Source organism: Struthio camelus, chromosome 9, assembly GCF_040807025.1.
Source record: "Struthio camelus isolate bStrCam1 chromosome 9, bStrCam1.hap1, whole genome shotgun sequence".
Classification (NCBI taxonomy): Eukaryota; Metazoa; Chordata; class Aves; order Struthioniformes; family Struthionidae; genus Struthio; species Struthio camelus.
In genome coordinates, this window is record NC_090950.1 from 6922170 (window position 1) to 6948894 (window position 26725).

A 26725-nucleotide genomic window follows, 5' to 3' on the forward strand; every position below is an offset into this window, starting at 1 on the left:
TGGTATGAGTGAAGGAATTCAGAAATGCATAAGGGAATTTCCTTTTATAATATCACTTTATTAGCTATTTCATTCAAATGCAAGAATTAATGGTAATTCAGCTGCACAGTCTTAATGGCCTAATCATTAAATTGTATGGGAGTCACTCTAATAATAATTAGAGAGAATTCATTTATTATTAATGTGGAGGCAGTGAGTATGTCTTTAAAATAATAATCCAATTAACATCATTAAGTGGAAATTTTATAGAGTTACCCAGAGCACTGGTGGCTGCTGCAATTTGGAAATAGTGTTTCATAGCATCAAGTAACAGAGCTGCAACAGCTACTGCTTGGTCAGCCTGGTCTTTGTTCAGGATTGCCCGAAAGGTGGTCACTGATTTGAGGTTGGGTTTGCATTCCTTGGAGAGGTGCTTAATGACCTCCTGACTCACTAAGCAAAGGGTTTGCAGGCTCACCACGGTTTATCTTAAGGATCTACCTTGATAAGTCTTTGTCATCCAGTAGTGTTTGCCTCTGGATTTTGAAAGCTATTATACTGTGGATGGCTCATTGCCCAATACGATAATCTGTATTGAAAGTTGCCTTTGATAAAGTAAGAAGCCTCATTTAGGGGATTCAGGCCTGACTTCAGGTTCCTGTACTGCACTTAAACTTGGCCTGCTTGCCAGAAGCAGGTCTGGACCCTTCTGGAAGAGGTGACTGGCAGGGACTAGGACAAGCATGTTAGATGATTAGTCTAACTGCAAGCAAGAATTAAATGACTTGCTGCCTTTGTTGTTGTTGCTGTTGATTGGCTAATTGCACGAAATCCCAATAGTAGCTCTTGGCCTAGTCATTCAGAGTAATGGTGATGCAAAGGCGGGCTTATAAAGCTGGATTTGCTGGTAGCCCTGTTCTGAGTACCAAAAGTGACCGCATTATTCAAAAACCAGTGTAATTACGAGTTGATACAGCACTGTTAACTAGACATGTAAGTTGTTGTTATACTACAGAACTGAGCTGAATTCCTTCTCTTGTATCCTTCCCTATTTACTTACCTACATTTTGATAACAATTTCAAACTTTTCTCTGCAGCCATAAGGACAACAGGCTTTAGAATGAACTCATTTTTTCCTAAAGTTTCATATCTTATGATAAAGTTGCAAGATTCAGCAATCCTGAGGGTTGCTGAAGTGAATGTTTATCCTGTCTGAAGTGCAGTTATTGATATTTTCAGTGAGCTGTTCAGGAAGGAAGGTGTGGTGTAGGTTTTATATTGCAATAGATAACAAACTTTTTGAAGGAGTGGTCATGTAACCAGTCCCTTACCAGGAGTCACTCTTTTGGAAATCTTTACCTGTATTGCATCAGATGATCATTAATATGTTTCCAGCAGTTGTCACTCCCCTGTGACCAGGACATGCGCTGGATACCTGTATCTTCCCTCAGGTCATGTTTAGGCAGAAGAAGCCACAGCTGCACACTGTAGTGATGGGCATGTGTTTTTTGTCAGCCAGCAGGGGAAAGGCTACTGCATTACAGTGAGGTTTGAGGTGTCTTGCAATGATGATTTTACCTGAAGCTGGAGGCAGTTGCTACTGTATTGGTCTCATTGCCTAAAGCCACTCTGGCCTTTCCCAGCCCTAAAGGGTGAAACAGAATGTTGTTGTTAGCATGGGAAATCAAATGCTTGCTGTCATGATAATCTTTGAGTTGTGCAGTTGCTTGCCTTATGAGAACTAAACAAATCCCTTAACCAGGGAGGTTTTCTGGGGAGGGTGGCATTGCTTTCATCCCTCTGCAATAAGAAAAGAGGGTATGAAATAGCAGTGGACTCTACTAATACTCGTAAATAGTGGATAGAAGAGTTTACTCCTGGCAAGACCATTTTTAAAAACAAGGCTATTGGTATCCAGGATAATGGTGTCCCTGGAAAGCAAATGAAATCACCACACACTCTTCCTGTTTCCAGCATCCATATTGAGAAAACAGTATTAAATAGAGGAGTGAAAATTGGTGATGCTAACAGATGAAGAAATAATCTAGAAGAGCCATAAATGTTCATCTTCAGCTGGTGGAAACTGGTATCTGGATTCAAGAGAAACATGTTGCCTTATATCAAGCTGAAACTTTTACCACCATGTCTTGACTTTTTCCTCCAATATGGTCGTATTCATCCTTTCCCCTTCTACTCTCCCATGCCCCACCATAGATTTTTTTTTTAAATCAAAGAAAAGCCACACTGTTAAAACTACAAATCCTTATTATGATAAAATCTTTCACCACCAAGAGGGTATGAAAAAGTAGTGAGGAAAGTGTGCACAAAGTCAAAGGAACTGGCATGGAAGATGTTAACCTCATTTTTCCAGAGCCTGTCAGATGCTGTTTATCTTGACTTTAAATACATGCTTGGGAGCAGCACCTTTACAGTGCAACTGCCTTCTCCTGTGCCTTACTAACTCTTTAAGTATTGAAGGAAATGAGACGTAGTCAGGTAAGTTTAAATAGGGCTCTCTGCTGATAGTGTCAGAGCTAAACTAGCTGGACTGCGTCCTTGATAGCACAACATGATGTGTCTTAAATCAATACTTAATTGCTTATGCTATCTTGAACTGTTTTATTTTAGTGCCTTGAATGACTCGGGATTTTTTTTTTGCTTGGGTCAGTTTTCTTGATTTAACAAATACTTAGGAGGAAAAGATCATAGCAGTTATTGTTTGCAGGTATTTAAAACGACTGTCGTTAAAGGTCTAATATTTATATTTGGAGATGGACTGGGTTTCCAGACTTCTAAAATACAAACAATAGCTCTCTATTGTTCTGCCATCTATGAGGGGCAAGTAATAAAGATTTTTCTGGTTATCTTTTACTACATAACATTTGGAGAATCAATACAGTTTTAAATCAGGAATGAAGGTTTGACATTGTTGTGCTTGCCGTGAGGGCCAACCTGCTTGCAAACCTTACCTCTTGTGTTGAAGTACCGCTTCAGATTTAGTCTGAAGGGTTTTTATGTGAGGAGAGCTTGGACATAAATGTATGTTCTTAGGCTAAAATGGCATGTTAGTGCTGCTATATTTGAGCAGCATGCTCCATGTGAGCAGCTTTCTCTGACTGGATGGGACTCCTTGTAACAGGGAGGACCCAAGAAGTAAAGCAAAGCAGCCGACTCCGAATTCTGCCCCATTACGTCAGGCAGCTTGTTCAAAGTCAGTTGCATGACTGCGGTATAGATAAAACTTGCAAAACGGCAGCTTAGAAAATGCTAGTGGGAAGGATGCCAAATTCTGTATCGGTAATTTCTTACCCACTACAAAAGTTACTTTTACTACCATAGTTCAACTGTTTTAATATAATACTGGGGCTGGCTGACTATGTTTTGAAGTCACATTTGTAAAGCCTTCCTATGCACCCTGTGCTGAAAAGCGTGGTGAACTGTAATGAACCCTTTACCAAACTCCACGTTGCATGAAGTTAAGAGTATTATGAATGAAGAAATAGTGGCATAAACTGAACAATACTAGGCGAGGGGTAGTGCTCCCCAGCTAGACGACTTCTAGACCATCTCAAGTGGTGCTAAAATTCAGAAATCATTCTTATTTTTTCTTTTGTTTCCCCTACTCAAGAGGTAGGTGATGGGGTTCAAGTATCCTACTGTGGGTGAAAGGACAACGTGGCTTTCTTAGCTGTTTCCTTCCACCTGGTTCTTCTATATTTGGGAACAAAGCAGAGTGGAGACATTTCTACTAGGGCTGCTTCACTTCTGGGAAAAGAAGTATTTGTGAAAAGATGTTCATCTGCATCAGTTGTATGTGCATCTTAATAGGCTGAGCAGAAATATTTTATCCTACTTAGCTGAGAAAGATAAGAGCACAATTTGTCCTGTTGTATTTAATGGTAACTCTCTGCCATGCCCTCTGAATGCAGCAGTGAAAATATTTTTGGTTCTTAGCTTATTAGTATTTGCAGCAGAAGAAGCAAGTACATTTCAGAAGTGCATAGCATTCTCAAAGGGTTTTTCTACACGGAAATCTTAAGAGGATAAGAATATGCCTTTCTATAGTAACCACCCAATAACAAGCCATCTGTCAGCTAAACCTAATTTGCAGCTAGATCATAAGGTGCTTGCTGCAGAGTAGGAAAAAAAATGAGAAGAAAGTGTTGCTAAATGTAGGCCTATCTTATACCCATGGCTCCTAGTTAGCCATTATACAAAAATCACATATGGTGTCCAAGATCAGAGTACTGGTGATTATGCAGACAGCCATCCATATCTACCTCTTACATAAATTCTTAACTTTAAGTTGGAGCATTGATGACTTTGTCTCTACTAATCTATTTGGAAGCTTGTTTGTGAACCTCAGTTTTCACAGCTAGGTGTAGTGTGGGAACTAGAAGGATTCAATTTATAGCAAGTTCATTGATGTTAACTACAGGATAACGTTGCTCTAAGAATAGCTTTGGTGGTTAGGACCAAGCTCTTTAGGAACAGTGTAGGAGTGAGACAAGCATCCTTTAATCTGCACGTCAGGACTTCCTAAACCAGAGACAGTATTTAGACAAGCCTGTGGAAGAAAGAAAACCCCACTGAAATGCTTTTTAATTCATGTAAGCCTTTGACATTCATAGCGTTCTTTGGAAGTACATTTTGACACTGTCCGTGATTAGACTGAAAAGTGCTTTCTTAGTTTTTGTACCTTTTATGTGATAACATGAGTAGTAGGAAGCATCCAGTAAAATTAGAGAGAACAATGAATTGACTTGTTCATATCCTTCTCTTTTCTACATTATAAATTTGTAATCTATTTAATCTTTCCTCATATAGGAGTTGATTTGTATATTTGTTCCTTGTTGCTTTTCCTGTACTTGCTTAGTTCAGCTATACCCCTTTTGAAATAGGGAGAACTGGAAACACTCAAGATAGAATGACAAACAGAAAACGTTACTATGCCACTTTATTCTCTGTTATTCTCTATTCCTCACAGCCTTTTTCAGGTCACTTCTGAATACTTTGAACAGTGCATCTTCCAGTACAGACTCGTCTGGGACCACATTATTAAGCTTCTTTTATTGTGAAAAATTACCTTTCTTTCGTACTGTTTTTAGCTTATCTTTTAGCCAGTTATTAATGCATGGAAGTATCTTGCCTTTTCTCCATTACAGCTCTACAGCTCAAGCTATAACAGCCTAAGAGCCTTGAGAAATCCTGACATAACTTTCTGCAAATCTGAGTTTGCTTTCACCCTTGTCCACATGCTCACTGACTACTTCAAAGAACTAATAAACTTTGTTTTCTTCTTTTGGCAGAAGCATGCCTCTTTTTCAGAACTGGTTTAGCCAAGATATCAGATTTGACGGAAAATTACTATTCAAAGCTTCACAGAGTGTGCTATACCAGTGTGCAGACTAGGTTGGAGGGGAGTGTAACCCTTAGATCTCTGTGTATGTGATCAAAGCCTGTGCAAAAGCAGCTTGAACCTCGGTTGATCTGCTTTCCTTTTATCCTTTCCATTACGATTTGCAGCTTTGGTTCTGCTGGCACCTTTCTGGTTTGTGACATCTAGCTAGTCACATCATGTTTCCTTCCACCTGGGAGGCAGCTGAGCACCCTAGGAAGGCCTTTTTTTCTTGTGGGCCTCTGTATAGTTACCTAGGTTCTTGTCATCTCCCAGCTGCCTTACTATAAAGTTCCCAGGGTAGCCCTTTGGCGAAATATTGGCTGTAATGAAATAGGTGTTTCTTCTGCATAGTGGTATATGTTCTATGACAACTGAATAAATAACTGCAGCAATTCAAAGCTGTTAGAGAAAGTAACGGCCACAGTCTCAGGTGTTTCCAGATTCTGTTATCAGAACATGGAGCCATTGGTCATGGTTACATTAGTGTTAATAAAAATCATGACCTTTATTTGTTGAGTGGCACATGCAGGCTGATCAATGTAGCAGAATCTAAAGACCTGAAAACAGATCACTCTTACAAAGTGCTTATTCAGTCGTGTACCTAAACCTTTGTAACTTGCTGTCTCGAGCTGTATGCTGAAGACAGGATCTGATAGTCAGGAGGATCAGATTTCAGCTGCAAATTTTTGAGTTTAGTCTAAATGTCTGGGTAGGTAAGATACCTGGATGAAGGCATTTGAGGCTTATTTGAATATGGTACTAAGTCAAGTTCATCACAACACAGATTTTTATCCGTCAGTTCATCAGTTTCTGGTAGTGCTGGCTTTGTAGTCTGTGGAGTTCCTTATCGGATTTCTAATCATGCAGATCATATCTTTCTCTTTTTGACACTGCACTGTTCTTTGGAAACTCCAAAGACTAGGTTATCCATTGATAGTTCTTTCTAATACCAAGCCATTTCCAAGCAGTTGCCACAGGCCATTTTGACAACAGTTCCGAAGAGCATTTTCCTCTTAGTCAGTTATTAGTTTAAATTTGAATGTTTTATACTAATTGCTATACTAGCATCATTGCCATGCTCTCCATTTCCTTCTTTCTTGTAGCTAAATGATTTTATGGTTGTCCTTATAGCTTAGGACCAGCTCAGAAAACAAATGAGCTCTCTGTTGGTTTTTGTTCAGTCCAGTGCAGCATTGTACTGGTTTGGGATCTGCCTCTTTTAAAAGTTAATTATTTTCTGAGACAACCTGAAGTCATTCCATGTAACCTGTGGTTTGTTTACTGGAGCTTTTTATGCCCTTACATGAGTTGAAAGGGATCTAAAAGTACAGCACTGCTTGTGAAACTATTCTTAACCACTGAGTTTTCTCTCTACTCTGGATTTGCAGTTTTCCCCGACATGCAAACTCCACTAACTTTTTCAAAATTGAGACTGGTAGGTGGTCTGATAGCATTTTGTAGATGCTAATGAATGTGTTAGTCTTGAGCAAAGAGAGCCACAGTCATAGTCTCACCTTTGCCTCAGTATAGACAGAAGAGGATGAGCAAGCAAAATGGAAGAGGAAAAAAAAGGGAGTAGTAGTAGAACTTGCATTAGGCCACACTTAATTCCCGCCCCCCACCACTGCCCCTTTCCATTTCGGTGTGAATGAGGCAGGTTACGAGAAAAGATTGATGAAGTAAAGGTTTGGAGAAGTTATAGATTTTGATCTATTTGAGACTCACTGATCAGAGCTAGTGGTGACCTATAGTGTTTCAGTAGGCACATTATCATAGCGAAGTGGCACAGAAAGATGCTTCCGATTATATGCTTTCTGGAATTACTGATGGAAGTATCAGGCATGTGCAGAGGGCCTGATGAAACAAGATGAAAGCTAGGTCTCACATCTGTCTTCTGCTCTGAATTGGAAAGTTCTGTTTTCTGGTCAAGTTCTCTGGTGTTCATGTTCATTTTAAGATGCCTCAGATGCTTTCAGATCCTGAGTCTGATCCTCCTTCCCTAAGAGACACTGGAAGCAGAACTGAGCCACCTGCTTGCTAGAGTCCTCAAATGGTCTATCTTATAACTACCCACAGTTTTGATCATTTCTCTTGCACAGTTCATGAGGATTTGTCACATAGGACTTCACCCTGTCACATCAAAAGAATAGTAGCTTCAACTAAAACAGCTGGATGTGACAGTCTTTAAAGACTTTTGGAGTCTCAGCAGATAGTCACATTTGGGCAATGTCATAAAGGGGGAAGTATATTGTTATTTTAAAAAACACCTTTAACTGGGAAATATACTGTAATACTATACCTTCTGGTAAGGGAGGATTTTTTTTCTATGCTTTGCAATGAATATTGATATTGGTAAATGTTTATTTGCAGGAGAATTGATGAGACATCTTCCTAGAGAAAGTGATTTGCTTACATGCAACACCAGCATGTTCATTTGCCCTTGGAGGCAAATAAGAAACCAACCTCCTTGATACAGAGCTATTTTTGTCTTCCTAGGAACAGTGCTTATTGTGCATTACGTTTTGGTTTTTTTAATGCCGTCAGCAGATACAGCCAGCCATTAACCTTAGTACTTCTTATTTAAAGATAGCACCTGTAGTCAGTTCATTGAATTCTGTGGGACAGAGGCCTTAGGTCAGTTGCTGATAAAGGCAGAGACCTGATGCTGAAGTGGCATGTCAGCTCTTACTACTTTTGTTTGGAAGAGTAAAACTGCGTGCACCTGGAATCTAGTTACTTTGGTCAGAAGCTTCCTGTTCTTGATGATGCAGAGGGTTTTTTTGTTTTGTTTTTTTGTTTTGTTTTTTTTGCCTCCCCACCAAATATCAACTTTCTTCACATTTAGGATAGGAAAATAGGACTTGTATGTAAAGTATTGGATTGAAGCATAGAAGATTGGAATAGATTTTCACCCCTCAGGCTGAATGCCCTTGGCAGAGAGAGGATGGCACTTACAGTTAATGTGGTGTATCTATTAGCCCCTGCTACACCAGCACAATGGAAGCATCTTCAGGCATCTTCATAGGATAATTGTCTCTCCAGACTAGGCAAGATCTGTGTGGAGGCCTTCTTTCCTGCTAATGCCAGTTATAAGGTTAATGTAGCTGGATTCCCACTTGGTATTTACCACTTTCAGGCCTCCACATCACTCTGAAAGTACTCTCTGAAAGAGTACAGAGAAGGGATGAGGATGAGCAGTTACACAGCTCCATTAACATAAGCTTTAATTGTTTAGGGTTTGGAAATACTCTTAGCTCCAATGGAGGAATCTATTCGAATTTGTTCCCTAGCATTCTGTTTTACCTTGTGTTAACTACATTTACAGAGTAGGCTGACAAGATGTTTACATCAGTCGACCACAATTCTGCCAGGACTGCTAAACATTTCCTGCCAGCATGTGTTGAATGGTTTACATTTGTCAAAGTCAATCCATCCCGGTCTTTTCCGGTCTGGATCAGTACCAGAGCAGTGTCTGTACTAGCAGGAATGAACAGCTAGTCAGTTTGTGGGAACTTTGTTATTCACTGCTTCTCCTGAACTACGTTCATTTCCTCCTGTACTTTGCTGAAAGTGTGCTCTTGTGAATTTAGACAAAAAAGACCTAGAACAATGTAGAGGTGTTCAATATATTTTTGGTATATTACATTTTCATTTGTTAGGCTGGAGCTGTTTACCATTGGAATATGAGCAAGGTCTGCAGCAAATTAGACTGGCATACATTAGTTTGGAACTGTAACTTGCACTGACTGGGAGACTGCACGGACTGACCCAATGATTAGCAGACATTCATTTGTGCAGAGCTTTTTTCCCCCAAGCTGCTTGTTTCATCATTTTTTGAAATTTTTATACAATTTTATTCTTTCACATACATGTGAAACATGAAGAGGCCTTTTATGTGCTTGAGCAAAGGCATTTGGGTAAATTCATTGCACTATATTTTCAGCTGGTATACCCTAAAAGTCCTACCAACTTAGATCAGGCCTCATCTTTGCTTGATGCACCATCTGCCTTAAGCTGTCTAGATCTCATTTTTCAGGGGAAGCAGTTTCTGAGGTTGGCCCCTTCAGAAGCACTGATAGCTTATTTCCAGGGTAGTATGCTTGGATTCTTCCCTGTACAAAGTGGATGCAATTATTTCAACTTCATTCAGCAGTTGCTTTCACTTCTAGGATTAACTTCAAATCAACGAATGCATGTTCTGGGCTATCAAACTCGGGGCATCCTGACTGAGGAAGCAGCTGGTGATCTTGTGATCCTCTGCCTCATGGCTATGTATAAAATTCTTAGCTCTTCCTGAGACCCTCAGAGAGGGAGAAACAGACTGCAGCTAGCCTATGCTTTTATGAAGACTAACAGAATGAACGTAACCACAGAATAAATAACTCTCATCTGGTTTTATTTCTGCTGCATCACTATCTTTTGGCAAGTGGACATAGACTAGAAATAAGCTTCTCTGGCACTGTTTAGCAACGGCCACATTTTTGCTACCAAGTTTATGAATAGATACTGCAGTATCCGCTTACATGAGTTAGCAACAACTGAAAGTTTTTTTGGAAAACTGTATTCCAAATATTAATGTTCTGATGTGTATTCTGCTTCCTACTCAACTAGTTAAAGCCTTCGCTGAAAGATATAAAACTACTTTTCCTTGCAATGGAAGTTTCCTCTGCCTCAATAACTGATAGAGATTGTAGCTAGCATTTACGATACAGATGAAGATTCAATAGTCTGGCTCCAGCATCTCTAATTCACCTCATGATTTGCAGAAACATGGTAAGCAGGCATGCATACCGTTTTACTGTTTGCTTTTCCTCAGTACTGCCATCAGTGGAATCGACAGTGCATTGTCATCAGGCCTACTAGAGGTAGAATTTTCTCTGATGCTTGTTAAAATGTCATTGTACTTCACAGTCGGACAACGGTCCAAATAATGATCCATTTCTAGAATGGAGAGCTGAGAATAGAAGTTATTGGACCAATGCATTGCAAGACGCCTGTGTCTTGGTAGGAAATGACCAGACTGAGATCCCAGTTCAGGAAACAGCCACAGGACTGTTCCTTTGCATGTGGACAGCAATATTTATATCCTCAGGGAAAATCTTTCAAGTGGCGCAGCTATATCAAATAGAAAGAAGGTCTGGTAATATAGTTTTTTCTCTGAGAAACTGAGTTGAAATGTGGCAGGGAAATGATTAGCAAGCAGTAGGATCAGCAATAGGCCTGGAATCACATTTATCTCCTTCTTTACTTGTGGAAAAAGCTTATTGATTGTGATAAATTACTGATCTTAGATGAATTAAATAAGCATTTCCTCTACTGCTGGGGAGCAATGATAACTATTTTCAAGACGGGGAGACTAGACCACAGGCAAAAATTAGTGCCATGCCACTAACCCTTTATCTTTTCCACTATGAATAATTGTCCGGTACTGCCTGCTTAGGAAAGAAGGCTGTTAATTGACCTCCTACTGGGGTTCAACACAATGCAGTTAACGTGTTGCTGTACCATGTCACCCAATACATCCTCCTGTCCCACAGTACAAACTATTAGCATCAGATACTGCCCTTTGAAGGTACCTATTTGCTATGTAGTGAGTCTGTAAGGAAAGCAACTTAGTTTGGCACTAGGTTTACTTTCACTCTAATGTTCACTTTTAATGGCTAGAAGGTACAACAGTTAAAGCCTACTCTGTGTGTGCATGCTTGTGTCTATGATTTCAGCGGGTTTGGGTCTCCTACCTACTCAAAATCCATGGAATCTGTGGGTATTTTGCTACTCTTTCTTCCCTGTGCAGCTCGTAATTATTACTGAAATATAGCCATCACTGAATATATCTATCACTTTACTGTGTTGCAGGAAATTTCCCTCTACTTCCAGATCCTCTTTCCTTTGCCAGCCATGGTAGTCCACCTGTTTGCCCTAGTAATTCATTTAGTATCAAATGTTGATGTGCTACATATCCTCTTTAGCCATCTGTCAAGGGTATTTTTCTGAAACATAACTCTAATTTCCGCCTGTCCGCTTTGACAGCTGTGACAAAACTTGCTGCAGAGGAGCTAACACCTGTGAAGGAGGTCAGAAATTCAGGGTTTGACTTGAGATTTCCTCAATACTTTGCCTATTTCCACAACTAGTTCCAATTATCTCCAGAATTACATTCACTTCCTATATGCCAGCTCACTGGCACCATTCCCAAACCTTTATGACCTTTGGATTTTGCACCATTCTAACTTGTCTTGCTCCACCTTTCTCTTTGACCCTAAGCACTGTCTGTTCAGATGGTTACATATGCATAACTTCCTCTTCATGAGAACAAGGTTTCCAGACTCTTCTGTTTAAATTTCTCTTTATTATTCTAATAGTTGTGCTCCCACTGCATCTGTTTCTAGCCTTGCCACCTCTCCTCTAGGTAAGCAAGTCTGTCAGTAATTTATTAGACTGAATGAGTGGAGCACCGTTAATGACCAGATCTTACCTTCTCTGGATCAAAGCCAGAAGAAAGCATTAACTCATCTAGTTTGATCTCTGCTACATCAGTTCAAATAATTTCATGAAAAATTGGGCTTTGCATTGTAGTCAGCACTTATTGTTGTGTACCACAGGCTAAGCCTGTCTCGAAAATGTACATTCGTGCCATATGGAGATACAAGAAAGTAGCTCCAGCTTCTATGTAGATGAGAACTCGCCCACTGTTTCATATTACCCCTCATTTCATCAGTCAGTTTCTTAGCACAACCTGTTGTCAGATGAGCTAATTTTTCAGTACTATTTGCTTTTTCTGTGAGTACAGTCTCTGCACTCTTCCATTTCAGATGCTATGATAACTACTCTGACTGAAAGCTGGAGATGCTTTCATGTAATGCAAGTACCACTTAGCTTCAAGGAAAAGCCTAAACAGTTAGCTGTGAGAGTAATCTGGAAGCACATCTCAAATGAGTCATTGTTCCTAGAATACCTGCATGATCCCTGCAGGATGTGTATTGCATATCAAGTTACATAGCTCTCAAACTAATGTATGTAATCTGTTGTGGTTCCGCTGTTACTAGATGGGATGGAAAAGGCATATTGATTAGGCAGTATATAAACAACAGTAACAAATAATCAAGGAATTACGGATTGTAACTTAAGTCTGTGGAAAGAGTTTCATTATCTTCACATCAGACTTCACATTGAGCAGCATATACAACAGTGGCAGACTTCTTTATGATACAGGGTATTTCTACCCTTCCTCTTGAGAAAGGCAAGTCTTAGTATCCTTATTATGTACACCTGTTTGCACACTGGTTATATGAAAACCTATGTAAAATTTGAACACTTGAAAAATACTGCAAGTTTTACATGCAATGTCTTCTGCTGCCTTGCTCCCCTAGTTCTCTCCTAGCCATCCAGTACAATAAAAGCTTCAACAGGTATCCAGTGAGAGCATTCTTCACAACAATCCAGGCTGTACGTAGGCTAGTAAAACATTATAGTTCCCTTTGTGCTGCTACGAATATGAGCTGGACTAAAATACGCTAATTTCATTTTCACCTGCGATGTGTTTTGCAGCAGTCAGAGCAAAGCTCAAATAATGTTTAAGTATATACATGATTCTGTTATTAGCTGACAAAGTACTAGAATACTTCTGTGGCAAATCAGAAAGGAGCACTTACAATGCTGCTTTTGGTTAACGTTAGCCAACCAATTAGGTTGGCTTCACGGAACAAAGCCCGAGCCTCTTTCAAAAAATGCTCGCTGCCTGAGGGATGATTTAGGAAACATATAACAAAATGTGGAAATTATACATGACAATAAACTATTTCTGTTGCAGGGGAACTAATAAACTGTGCATCAATGAAGGAATTGCACAGAAATCTACTTGTACCAAGAGCGTTACTATCTGTGTGTATGGAATATAATTGTGCTGAGTCAGGAATGTTGAGGTACAGAAGGTAAATGCAAGTTTTCAGATGTTATTGCACAGAATGAGCTGAGGATATTGGAACCAACAGGCACCTATTTATATAGGGTGTTTTGCCAAGAATGTTTTCTTCTTTCATAGAATCTCTCTGAGGTTTTGTTTAACAGCAGAATGATTCTGTAAGGCCAGATGTTTCTTGGAGTAGTAGCCTTAGTTAATGTCGGACTTCACGTTTAGATTCGTCAAACGAGCACGCAAGCCACCTATGCCCAACCAATTGGGGTAACTTTGGCAAACTAGAGCTGTAGTTTGCTTGCACTCTGCAGTCATCACCATACTGCAAGGTTTGCTAGGAGTGAAGTTTCTCTTCCTGTGGCTTTGCTTGGACTGCTGCTCTAGGGAAGCAAGTCAAGAGCTCACAGCTCCTCTCTCTGCTGTCCACCATTAGAACTGGTCATATCAATGACCCTTCAGTGGACCCATGATAATTCTTTTTGCTTCATGTGCTCGCAGGAAAAGTTTTAGTTAATTTGCATGTGCATAAAGTTAAACTATTGCCTTAGCTTAGAAGCAAAGAGGGCCTAGGGACAGAGTTTACCATATTTCTTACATTAACGCTCCTTAGCTGCAGGATATGCAATGTCCTTAGGATTTCAAAAAATGCTTTTGATATTAAATCATCAGCTTCCTCTTAACAATGCAGCTGGTGTCCTATGAAATCACAGATAATGCTTAATGTTCTTGCAAAATCATGCAAGAACAAGATTTTTAACTGTCTGAGGTCCAATCTCATATGTTAAGATAATAAGGCAATGTGTCAAAGGTAAGGCTGAAATTGATATTGGTATAAATTGATATCAGTAAAAGCAAATTATGCACTCTCCTGGGATCTGACAGTTCTGTCACTCTAATCACGGTTTTGGGATACTATACCCATTATTCCTTTACAGAAAAATCTTCTGGAGCTAACAGTTCCTCCTTCCTGCAGCTAGGTGGGTGCTGGGAGTGGGGGCTAGACCAGCTATATAAATGTGGAATGTAGCTGTAGCTTTACTTATGAAATGTGCTGGTCTCAGGTTCCCCAAGGAGAACATGTTACCATCAAGGTAATCTGGCTGGCTGAAGTATTACAGTATTTCAGCAACAAGGGAATGTGCCATGCCTTTCTGGATGTAATCCTGGTTTTACTCTTGTGTTCTCATGAGATTTAGAAGTCAAACCTAGCTTAAAATTGGATCTCTGTGGGATAGGAAATCTTCTTGCATGTTTTTCACTTATTTGATTACCCAGGGTCAAATTTAAAACTTCTTTCTGATTCTCTGAGAAAGTAGCAGCAACAGCATGAAAACTGAAGTCCATTTGATCTCTCTTGCTCATTTTCAGTGTGTAGTTTGAACAATTCTGTTTCACTGTATCACTCCTAAACATTTGTTTCAATTGTGGCAATGTTAAAGGGAACATAATTGTCATGTCAGTGCTTAAGTTGTTAAAGCTTTTGTGACCTCTTCAGCAATCTCGTTTAGATTCAAGTAAAGTTCTTTAAATGGTTCAAGTTTTATCAAATGAGGATAATTCCTGTAAAACCATATAATCTTTTACCTAAGGTCCTGTCAGGACACTACAGTGGTTTGTGTGACCTTCACAGGATATAAAAAGTAGTTGAATCAGTGTGTAATGGGGAAAAGGAACCTCCCTAAATTTTTTTTTTTAATTTATGTTTTCATATACACCATTTCAAGGGAACAGATCTTAAAATTTTCAAACAAATTGGTAACTACTGGTTTTCAGTTTCAGATGAGCACCAACGTTTCTAATAAATATGCAGACCTTGTGCTCTGACAACCTTCAATGCAGCCACACCTGAGGAAGGTTTAAATTTAAACAAACATTGCTCTCAGAAAAGCCCCTGTCTCAGATCCTATGTTAAGACTCTTGTCTAAATGACAAGGGAATTTGTTATTAGGAAAATATGAGTAATAGTATCTTATGCTTCCTTGGAAGGCCAAAGCTTACCTCATTCCAGGATTTTTTCCTTGATACTCAGTTAGTAGCGATTTGACCCTGCAATTTCTTCTCCCTGGAGGTTGGAGGCCAGTAACATGATGCTGCTTAGGATTGTGAGTGGCCAGTCAGGTGGAAGTGCAGGCAGGGAAAGACCGCTTAGCCTTCTGTTGATGCTTAGTGCCCTGCTGTGGAATGTTTATACGGCAACAACTGGTAGCCTGCAGGCCAACAGTAGGATACTGGCTTTTTGGAGATTTGTGAATATTTCAATTCTTGAAAGAAAGAAGACAGTTTTTAAAGCACTGCAGTGTATCAGAGCAGCACTGCTGGGGGTTCTAAGTACTTTTGATCGCTCATCTAAATATATCTGTGATAAATGATTTAAAATATCATGTGGAATTGAGTCTTTCTTATGGGATTTCTTAGTGACTGCCCCAGAATAGCACAAAAGTTTTTCCTGTAAACTAGCTACCCACCTATTTGTTTCCATTCTGGGAAGGAGCACAACTGTCTTTTGTTAGTAGTGTCAGTGATATCAACACATGGTGATAAACACTACAGGAATACAAAGGGTCACTAAAATCATCTGACATTTTTGAGATAAGAGATATATGATATTTGAGATTCAGCGAGAGCTGCTGAAACAAGGGAGGGAGTTAAAAATAGTATGGATGAGTTGGGAAGTTATTAGGAAGGAAAAGGAGATGAGCTACTATGCAGCAGATATGTGAGCATTCATCCATAGCCTTGTTTTACAAAAAGTCTTTGGGAGATGTCTGCTTTAAATTTAACAGCTCTGCAGCATTCTTTCAGGTTCTGCTGAATTAATATTAACAAGGTGTTATCAGCCTTCATGAGAGGACAGAACAACACCTCTGAGGCAGGCTTTTTTCTTCCAGGAATTCGGATACATGTTCTAACCACAAAACATGGGCGGTACTACCGAGTTCTGACAAATGCTCTTCTTAGATCACTGAAGTCAAATTCTTTTGCTTGCCATATCTATATTAGAAGGAACTGTCTATTTTGCCTCGCTTCGAGACCAACATTTACTGAACCAGACCAGCAGCCCTTATTGGGCTAGGCTTTGATGGTGACATTATCCAACAGAACGAGGGAAGGAAGGAGTGGAAAGATGTGAAATAGAAGTGTGTACTGGTGTGCTGAAAATCTCACTATCCAAAAATCTCTAGAAGAAATTTGAAGATAAAAATGGGAAAGTCAAACAACATGGAAAACTGATAAAACTATAATGAATAGGGCACTTATAAACGTCACTTCAGTGATGTGATGGTCCCCAAAATCAATTTCTCTCTCTCAGGAGAGAAAAGACAAATCTAGTGTGTCACTTATAGCTCTTGCAACTTCTGCTTGTCTGCTACGAAACTGTATGTTAACCCTCACTTCCCTCCATTCCAAACCACTTGTGGCTTCCCCTCCCCCCTCAAAGAGTTTATTTAAAACAAAGAGAAAAATGGCCTATAATTGCTGCCATAGAGATTTAGAGACAGGAAAGCAACTTAAGGCATCATTTAATTCTAAATACATTAATAAAATGGTTTAATACTTTTTAGCTCCTCTTCACTCTAGAGCAGTGGTCCTCAGATTTTGAACTAGACATGAAAATGAAAGCGTTTAATGTACCATCTATATAATCTAGTTGGCCTTCTCTTTAGGTGCTATACAGTAAGCTGTGCTGCTGCATCGATAATGTGCGTATGCATGAGTATGTGCATCACAAATAGCAGAAATGTACCTCCTTTTACAAAGTAAAAGGAAAGTAATAAGAATGCAGTCTCAAAATTATCAGATGAATGTGATGTTCTGACTTGTAAATAAGACAAGAGTAAAACAAGATAGTTTTCTCATTGTTATGGTATGAAACTAATTTGAAACTTCTGATTGTGGGGAAGGGTGTGCAAGCAGAATGCTACATCTTGACTTTTGAGAAACTTCTGCAAGAACTTTAGCTGGTTTTGTGATATTCTATTTATTAGGCAGTTATAGGACTAAATGACTTTTAGATTTTTGTCATTTTTTTATAATACCTTTTACTAACTAGCTTTTAAGAAGTGGCGTATCATTTCTGCTATACTAATGGCTGAGTCTCGCTTGGTAACAGACTTATAGCAGTATTTTATCTCAGAAATGAAAGAACACTTACCTTGTCTAAATCAGCCTTTAAATAACTATCCCTGAAGACACATTTCTTTTAAAAACGACTTATGTCTTAAGTTGGACTTTTACTTTTTTTTTAATCCTCCTTGAACATCTTTTGGCACTGTGTAGGAAAGGTGCTTTTACTTCTGGAGATCAAGAAATCTTTTACTATAACCCTACTGATTTTAGCTGCTGTTTGTTTTGGGATTTTTTTGTCTAACTAGGAAGTGGTACTTCTAATAATCTTTGAATTTCTGAAGTAATAAAGCATTTTTGTCTATCCACTAAGGGGGGTGAGGGGGGGCAGGGAAGCAAGACACTAAATTATGCCTAATGCTTATATTAAAAATATACTTTGCTGCCACTGTACTAGGAGAAATAATAACAGATAAAAGCTAATCTGGTATTAAGCTATTAATGCTTCTCTGGCCAAAATGGTTATCAAAATCTGATATTTTGTTTAATTACCTTCACTATCAAACCCTTTGAAACGGTTTCAGGCTTTCATTGCACAAATTATATAGACCAAAAGACTGACCAAAATAATGAGTGGAACTCTTCACAGACTCTTTCTGTAAGGTGGTCTAGAAACTGCTATAATTGACTATTTTTTTGACTTTGTTGTTGGCTGAAGAGAAGCACAAATACTCCAAAATATTATACTGACACTGAGCAAGGCAACATGGCTGTTCTTCTAGGGGATGTGTTTTCTAGCCAACGGATAAGAACACATCCATACATGGAGCAAGTGCTTCTGCTCATGGAGTACCCGGGGCGGGTAAGGGGCTACTAACTGGCTTCTACAGGAACTGTGTCTGTTTATCTGAGGTTGGAATCTGACGCTGAACATCTGGTCACGGGTGAGAATTTCTGCTAGTTTGGCTTCCTCCAGGTAATACTCTCCTAGTGGATTGTGAAGCTATTTCAAGTGAGGAGGCAAAGAGATTTCAGTGCAACAAAGTAACTGCTGAAGTACACAGATTTTACATCCTTAAATATGTTGTAAAGGATTTGTTTGATTATACTGACGTTCATACATTTATTTACAGATTTAAAATATATGTATGATATATGTGTGTGTGTGTACGTGTGTGTGTGTACGTGTATGTGTGTATATATATATATATATATATATATATATATATATATATATATATATATAAACCCTGCTGAATCTCCCCCCAACAAAACATAAAGCTGACTGAGACAGAGATGGAACTTCTCATTGCTCCTTTCACCCACGAGAAAGGAGGAGAAGTAGCAAGGCCAACAATCGGCATCTCCATTAGTCCCTCATACATTGGGGGAAAGAGGAGGTAGATGGCATCTGATGAACTTTCTTATTGTTTGTGTGGTAGTAACTAATACTTTAAGGCTTTGTACGCTCTTATTAAAGGTGTGATAAGGTATAGAGATGCATTACTTATTTATCTATTGTTGTGCTTTTCTTGCTGTGCTGCTGCTTGGTTCCTCTGTGTTTTTATTCACCACCATCTTGCCCCTTTCTTCTTCTCCTGTCACAGAATCTAAGTGGAACAAACTTAATGCTTGAATCAAATTTTTTTGAATCAGCACTGATTTCTGCCAGTTAAGCAAAATGAAATTGAATGTTCCTGGCACTGAAACTGATGGGCCAATTATTTCCCTTGTTCTTACTGTGTTTGCTGTGTACTGTTTGCAGTGTGCTTTCTCTGTGCGGTTGCTTTTTTCAGTTGTGTGGAGGGGACAGCTGGAAGGAGGATCCTACTCAGAGCTGCCTATGCACATTAGAGAGAGAGGCTTTTCCAGGGAACAGTTTGGGACACTTCGCAACCAGTAGAAAAAGGCTATTACATAGGAGAAATAATTGAAGTATAACGTCCTGGGTTACAGTGTGAAAGTTCCCTGCCATAGGGTTTCTAAAATATTTCAAGGGTTTAAACGCTTTGCAATTTAGTGTGGAGAAGAAATTATGTGCAACACTCTTGCTATGTGGTTACTTTCTTTGTCTCAAATGCTGTCTGAGTTCCCAGTGAAGATATGGCTGAAGGAGTATTAAAACGATCAACAGTATACCCCAAGGAGGAGTGTAATGGAACTGTTTGATCTTCGATAATCAATCTCCAATCATTCAAGAAACAGCTATAACTGAAAAATATCACTGGATGTGGATAACTTCTTTTTTTTCCTCTTTTTTCTTTTCTTTTCCTTTCCCCCTCCCCTGATGCTAACATATCAACTGAGGGATTTGCAAATGAAATCTGCACTGGACCCTGAGTCTGTTTGCTGAATGTCCTGGTTTAAAAGCAGAAGAGGGAAGCTGCATCCTGTTCAAGGCTTCAGACTGTGGCAATGAGGGTGGCAGTTGGCAAATTGATTTAGTTGCCTTAAATTCTTACCTGTAAAACTGGGGTATCAGCATTTCCTTACCTCAGAGGGATTTGTGAGAGATCCAGTACTAGATTGAGGGTCTCTGACATGATGGTGATGAGGTACTTATAATAACCTATTCAAGTATCTGTTGTTTTAGTGGGTTTATGTTTATTATAGGTATCAATGCCCTGCAAATGTGGTATTAAGGGACTGCAAGAAAAATATTCCCTGAATAGTTCAGAATATTTCTTAATTTACGCAAAATTCATCTTTGCAACAGAAGTAGTTGCATATGATTAATGAATCACTTTACTTTTACAGAGTAATTCTGGAACATTCCAAAAGAGTAATAAAAATAATTTGTTATTTTACAAAACAGGCACAATTTAAACCCCAGCAATTAACAGATGACATACTTGAACATATGTACATATGAAAGAAAGATTTAATTCTACAACTCACTGTAGTTTGGGGATTTCTTACCATCCTGCACTCCGCTCATAAAATTTCAGATGTTTCTCAAATAAGCAAGCTTACAATTCCATTGATCTCAGCAATGTTGCAACCCTCTCAAACTAAAAATGAAACTGCCTAAATTAAAAAGCAGGGTTACAAAAATGCCTTAAAGTTTGAGCTGACCTTAGAGTTTGAGGGCCTGATTTATTTATTTATTTTTATTTTTTAATTTGGCCGTTGTACAGGCTTATTGAAAGACAAATTCTGTCTGAGGAATGCATCCTCCTAACAAGGGGGTATGTGTGTGGGGGAGGGAACAAGGGGGAGGTAACTTGCCCAAGGTTACAGGACTTATCAGTAGCCATAACAAGCATAGAACTTAAATTTCCTGAGCTCCAGCCCAGAAAATACCAATTTGTCTCTTTGAGATATGTTCAGTAAAATTCAAATTTTTGCCTTTTATCACTCTTTATTTTCAGAAAAGACAAATCATCAAAGCATGAGGCTTCTCCTTATGTATCAGTCAGCTGACCTTCCTAGTAGTGCTGGCACTCAGGCCATACATGCTGTCTGAATTTGCCCTTCTATGTGTGTTTGTTCTTCTGAAGCTTCCAAGCAGATTTACTATGGGTGCTTGCTGACTGAGAAGCTCTTTATCCGGGTCTTCTATCTTGTACTTCTGATACAGGGTCCTGTATAGGGTCCTATATTAGCTTAAATATTTTGGGTCAGTGCTGAGTTTAGCTCCCAAGTTCAAAAGAACAACAGGGACTTTTTTTCAGTGAACAACACTGAATTCGAACTGCCTTCCCTGGTTTGGCCACTAGGAAATGCCAAAAAATATGCTGGGCTTCATGCTGACTACCAAAGCTTATAGTTCCTGTGGGCTCTTTCCTGAGTGTAGAGTTCTGAACGGATATGAATAAGTGATGGTGAGAATCATAGGTGGTGTTTTTGTCAGTGCTTAGTTGCATGTTTAAACCTACATATGGAATGATGCAAGGAGGAGAACCTTTCAGTTCTGGATATAATGGACATCTACAGATTTTTGTGGGTGTTTTTCTGTATGTACATGCTTCTTAATATGAATGCATTTGAAGGAGGGAAAAGAAGGTGTGATAGGAAACTTAATTTATGCACAGCTAAAAAACCCGATAACCTTGAATGTTTTTTTTGAAGGCATATGAGGCATTTTGATTAGCTGAGATAGACATTTCTTTCATCAGCAGATGTTACTTGTTACAAGCAAACTGTGTTTAATTATGTACATTGTTTCCATGATGGGAGATAACTGCTATCTAGAAGGGGCTGATGTGGCACCATTGATCTCTCCTTTCAAAGGAGCTGCAGGGATGGTTCTAGTAGGAAAGTCAAAAGCACAGCTGATTTGCTAAATTACTTTCTTATCTGTGTGGATTTTTTTGTTGTTCTTGGGTTTTTTTCTCCCACCCTTCCCCCTATTCTATCTGGATTCAGTATTGACAAGGGAAGTTTGTAACAGTAAAAAGGAAGGAGACACTAATTCAGGGTATATCCCCCCCATGGGGTTTCTAGAATCTAGGATTTCAGTCCACATTTTGTCCTTCCTTCCTTGTGGCTTGGACGAGGAACTTTACTTTGTTAGTCTCTGCTGCCTTATTCTTCCCAAAATTGAAAACCATGTTCTCAGGAGGTGTTTGAGAACAGGATGTGAGTATATCCTTGTAAAGGGTGTGAAGAAGGCAAATCCAAGACCCCAGCTAGAATAAAATAATTGTATTTTCCATCATCTGAGGTCAAATCTTTGTCCTCTTTAAATATAATCTTTCTGAAAAACTTGCTTTGGACTGATGTTTGGTTATCCCATTTTACTGAGTGAGACCTGACTAATTTTGACAAGAAATATAAATAAACAAGAAGGAACGCCTACTTCATTCTAAATGTATAGTTGTAAGTTTGGAGAGGAGGAAAAAAAAAAAATCTGGTTACCAGGTCACTGAAGCAGGGTAGGGGACTTAGAAATTAAGCTAGCCGGTCTCCTCATCACAGCAAATATCAGACAAGAAACAAAGTTATGAGAGAAAAGAGTGGTCTGTCAGCTGCTGAGCAAGAGAGCTGTTGGCCTCCCCACAGGTCCTGCTTTTAAAGGAGCCAAGTCCTTCCTGACAGAGCAATTGAGGATACCCTTAGCAAAGGGGACGGTAGTGAAGTTTCTGTTGCTTTTCTAGGTATTTCAGTCTTTCCTGCACTGGTATCAGCTGTGCTGAACTGTGTGCAACCCTGTTGGTTACAGGTAGCACAGCCTCACTCTATGGGAGCTTTTTATTTTGCTGAGGATTCTCTATGGTGCCTAATGGTGCAGGTTAATATTTTGTTGTTGTTCACATTACAGAGATATAACTACATTGCTTGTGTGAAGATGGCTATTGGCTAGCACAAATTCCCAGTTTTCCTTGAAGCTGAAAATTTCACACTTTGTTTCAGAATTGTTGTCAGGTGAATGACTTGCAGCTAGCTCTTTCCTGTTGAAATGCAGCAATTTGAATAACTGGCCCAGGAATAACCTTCCTTTCCTCCCTGGTAAAAATAGATACAATTTGTATCAATTACTATTTAAAACAGTGCTAAGCAGGCAGACTTGCTGAATGACACAAACGTAACCTGGTAAGAGACAATTAAAACAATTGTGTAATTGTGTCCCTCTGACATCTCTGTACACACAAAAACTTTAAATTGATTTTAGTAAGAATTTACTTGCTGGCTACAGCCTTGTGTCAGTGTCCATTGCGTAAAGGCAGCAGCAAAAGTAACTATTGTAGTTTTCAGCTATCTGTGGGGGATTTTAAAGTGACTTGAATGTTCACAGGGATGGCAGAATGTAATTGAGAAAGATGGCTTTGTTTTTCAGTTGATGATTTAGAGCTCATGAAATTTGATTTTTTGAATGAACTTGTGCTTCTCTTCTGTGCACAAACAGCCAGAACTTTAATATATGAGTGTAAAAAAACACATGCGCCCTGTCCTGCCCTCTTTTCCTTAGTACGGCTTGATAGGAGCTAAAAGCAGGAACCATGAGGAAAATGCCACTCCATCTTGGATGGAAGAATGATCAGGGCAGGTGGTAACTTCAGGAAATCTAGTTGCCAGATTCTAACCTGTCAGGTCAAAGTATGGGTAAGCTGCAACTTTATAGCGGTTTAACCCTGCCACATGTGGAAGATTTTTGTAGGGCTGAAAAAAGCATTCCTGATAGCTTGATAATTTCCAGTCTCTGCTCAGAAACAGATGGATATAAGAAATTTTTGACTTAACAATTGTTTAAAAATGTTGATAAAACAGTATTTCTTTTTTTCTTTGAGCAAATAACAGATAAGCTCTTTTTATGTAGTTTAAAGAAAAACTTATAGTCTGAGACACAAGTCTTCATGGGAAATTTCATCCTAAATTACTTGGGAAAGGGAAAAGTGAGCAGCATCTTAAGCACTGAAAATGTTAAATGGCTTTGCCTATTAGGGCTGGCAGTTTTGGCTACATGATGGTTGATATAGGATATGGAACCTTGTGTGGCAAGACTTGAATGTCCATCTCTTGCTGACTCTCAAATGTAATTTGCCAGCAGCCAGCTTTGAATGTGACTTGGATACTGTAATCTCATCTGCCTTGTAAGTGTTCCTCAATGCATGTACGGGTGGTGTCTGCTGAGTACCAGAGGCAGTTTCCTTTTAAAAAAAAAAAAAAAAAAAAAAGGAAACAGATTAGACTGTTTAGTGACTGAATATGTCACTAACTTCTACTCACCCTTTTGTAATGTTATAGAAGTTGACATAGACAAGATCCCTAAATGTTTGTAACCTCCCCCCCCCCCAAGAAAACACTAGTAAGCATTTTAAAACAGAGCAAGCACAATAGCTACATAGCTGTATATATAAACACACTGATTGCAGAAATACATTGGGGAATACTGGGGACACTTTGCTCTGATTCAGATGAAATGCCTGCAAAGCTAGCTGATGGCCAAGGGGTAACAAGGAGCAGCGTGCTGAACCAAGGGCTTGGGGGGTATTTGTGGTGGTTATTCTGGAAGGGGACTCTAAAGAATGCACAAGATAAAAGGGATTTTGTTTAGAGGGGGGTGACTGAGGACCATTTAAAAAGTTTGTGCAAGATAGCAGAGAGATGCCAAGACTGGGATTGAATCCTGCCAGCTGCTCTTGATGTTATCTGTTTGCTGTTACTGCTTTCTCTGCTTGGCTGGAAGGGGAGCCGTAAGTATGGAAACTGAGTGACCTATCCCACAGATCATGTTTGGTGCAGGTGGGAGGATGTGCGTGGAGGATGCAAACTTACATGAGGTTTGTTCCTCAGTGCTAGGAACAGTTTATACAGTTTTCTCCCCAACATGGATCAAAGCAGTTTCATGATTTCTCTGGTTTGCATCACCCGTAACAGAATGCCCTATAAGCAACCCAGATACGTTAATGAGGCTAGACCTTGTCTTGGATTCAGCTTTGTGAAGAGATTAGCTCTGTTGCCTTTCCACCTTTGAGATGGTACAAACAGGTTGCAGCCAAGGTCTGACTCATCATACATTTGTGTAGGTAAATATCTAACTATAAGCCTCTTAAAAGTCAGCCTATTATCTGCCCTTTAGAATCTCAGCCGCCTTAGCAAGGCAGGGGTCCCTAGAGTATTCCATAACATCTTTGATCTGGAAGTTTTTGGCCTGGAGCATGCTTTCTGAGGTTTTAGTATATGGTCAATTTATACAGAAAAACTGAAGATAAGCTACAGGGCGAAATAATTTCCTGTCATTAAATCATGCATTATTGCATTTCATTTCTCCAATACTGTATTTTTATTTATCTTCAATTTGCATCTTATTCAGCTGATGTGTTTATACATTGTCATGAAAGTCATTGTGCTTTGAGATCTATGTGAAAAGCAGAGCATAAATGATTTGCTTAATACCATTGAAGTGCAAAAAAAAAAAAAAAGGTTATGAGGTTTCTTACTGTTAAAATCTGCGTCTGCGTACTCTTTTCTTCCTCTACTTCTGTTGCTGTGTGCTTGGAAGGTAAGTCTTTTCACGTTGAAATCTCTTACGAAAGAGTATGGTAAATTTTCTTTCAGAAGGCAGTAAAATTCAGGAGGCTTCACTAATGTTTAAATTGGTGTCAGCAAAGTTCATAGCTTTCTGTAGCTCTTCTGTTTTGATAACTGCTTATAGAAGGAGACTGCTTGGTCTCTGGAATTTTGAAACAGCCTATAGTAAAAAGTGGGGCAGAACTACCCAGAATGATGCTCTACAGGTTTCAGGGAATCCAGGAAATCCAGTTAGTCTGCACAATTATGGAAAGCCATGTCTGCTGCTTAGCCCTTTAATGACCTTAAAAAGTGTTATTGCAAGTGCTTAATCTACAGTTTTGTGTGTATCTCACTGCCATGATAATGACTACCAGGTTAGAGCCCCTTCGTGTTTATTGTCAAAGGGTATTTGTCAAAAGTATTTGGCTGAGCCGTGATCTACCAAGTAGTAAATGGCAGCACCCAAAAAAACCATCTCATGTGACTACACGGTAGTGGGATGACATAAAGGCTTTTCTGTCTTCAGGGTTAGCCACAGTCTTACTGCTCCTCTTCCTCACCGTTTACCGCAAGGGGTACAGTGGGCAACGTCACAGTTAGTGAGTCACTTCAGGCCCGGCAAGCAGAAGCAACAGAACATTGGAGGAGATTAGGCTTGTTAAAGCAGCCGTAGGGGAGATGTCAGAAGGGATGGGAAGTCTTGGCTCTCTTCTAGCTTTGTCACTGACTGACATAGCATATGACTGTAGGCAAGGCATTGGGCTTTTCTGCTTCCTGTCTCTCATTTTATAAGGCTTCCAGTGCAGGGATCAGTGCCTAGCAGTGGGACTGTGATCTCGACTGGCTTCTGCAGTGCAAATGGATCTGGGAGCACAAGCATGTGCTTGGGAAAGGAATTGTGTGCATTGCACCTGCTTTGTCTCTTTCATTGTGGTCATGACTTAAGCAGTACTTCACAACAACGTTCTGTGGCTGCTAGTTGACCTTACTGCACAGGGCTTAATCTTAAGTTGTGTTTTTCTCAAGTTATACTGTTTGAATCCTAGGATTGTTTGAAATGACCTAAAAGTTTGGTCACTTCCCTCTGTATTCATGTGTTTATATAGACACTGTTGGCAGTGATGTACAGAGTTAAGGTTGCCTAACATTTCCTATTTGAAGTCCTCATTTCAGAGTGTGATTTTTCTCATGCTAATAATTCCAAGGTAGAATTTTCCATGTTGGGTGCTTGCTTGGAGCTGGGTGTTTGTTCTTTTGGGGGGCATGTTTGTTTTTTTTCAGCAGTCAGCTAAAAATACTAAACTGCTCTCTAGAACAAGATGCAAAGAACCTAGGGAATAAGAGTTCACACATGCTTGGTAGGGGCTTGAGATGCTTGGCAGGTTTACTTTCAAGACATGCTATTGTCA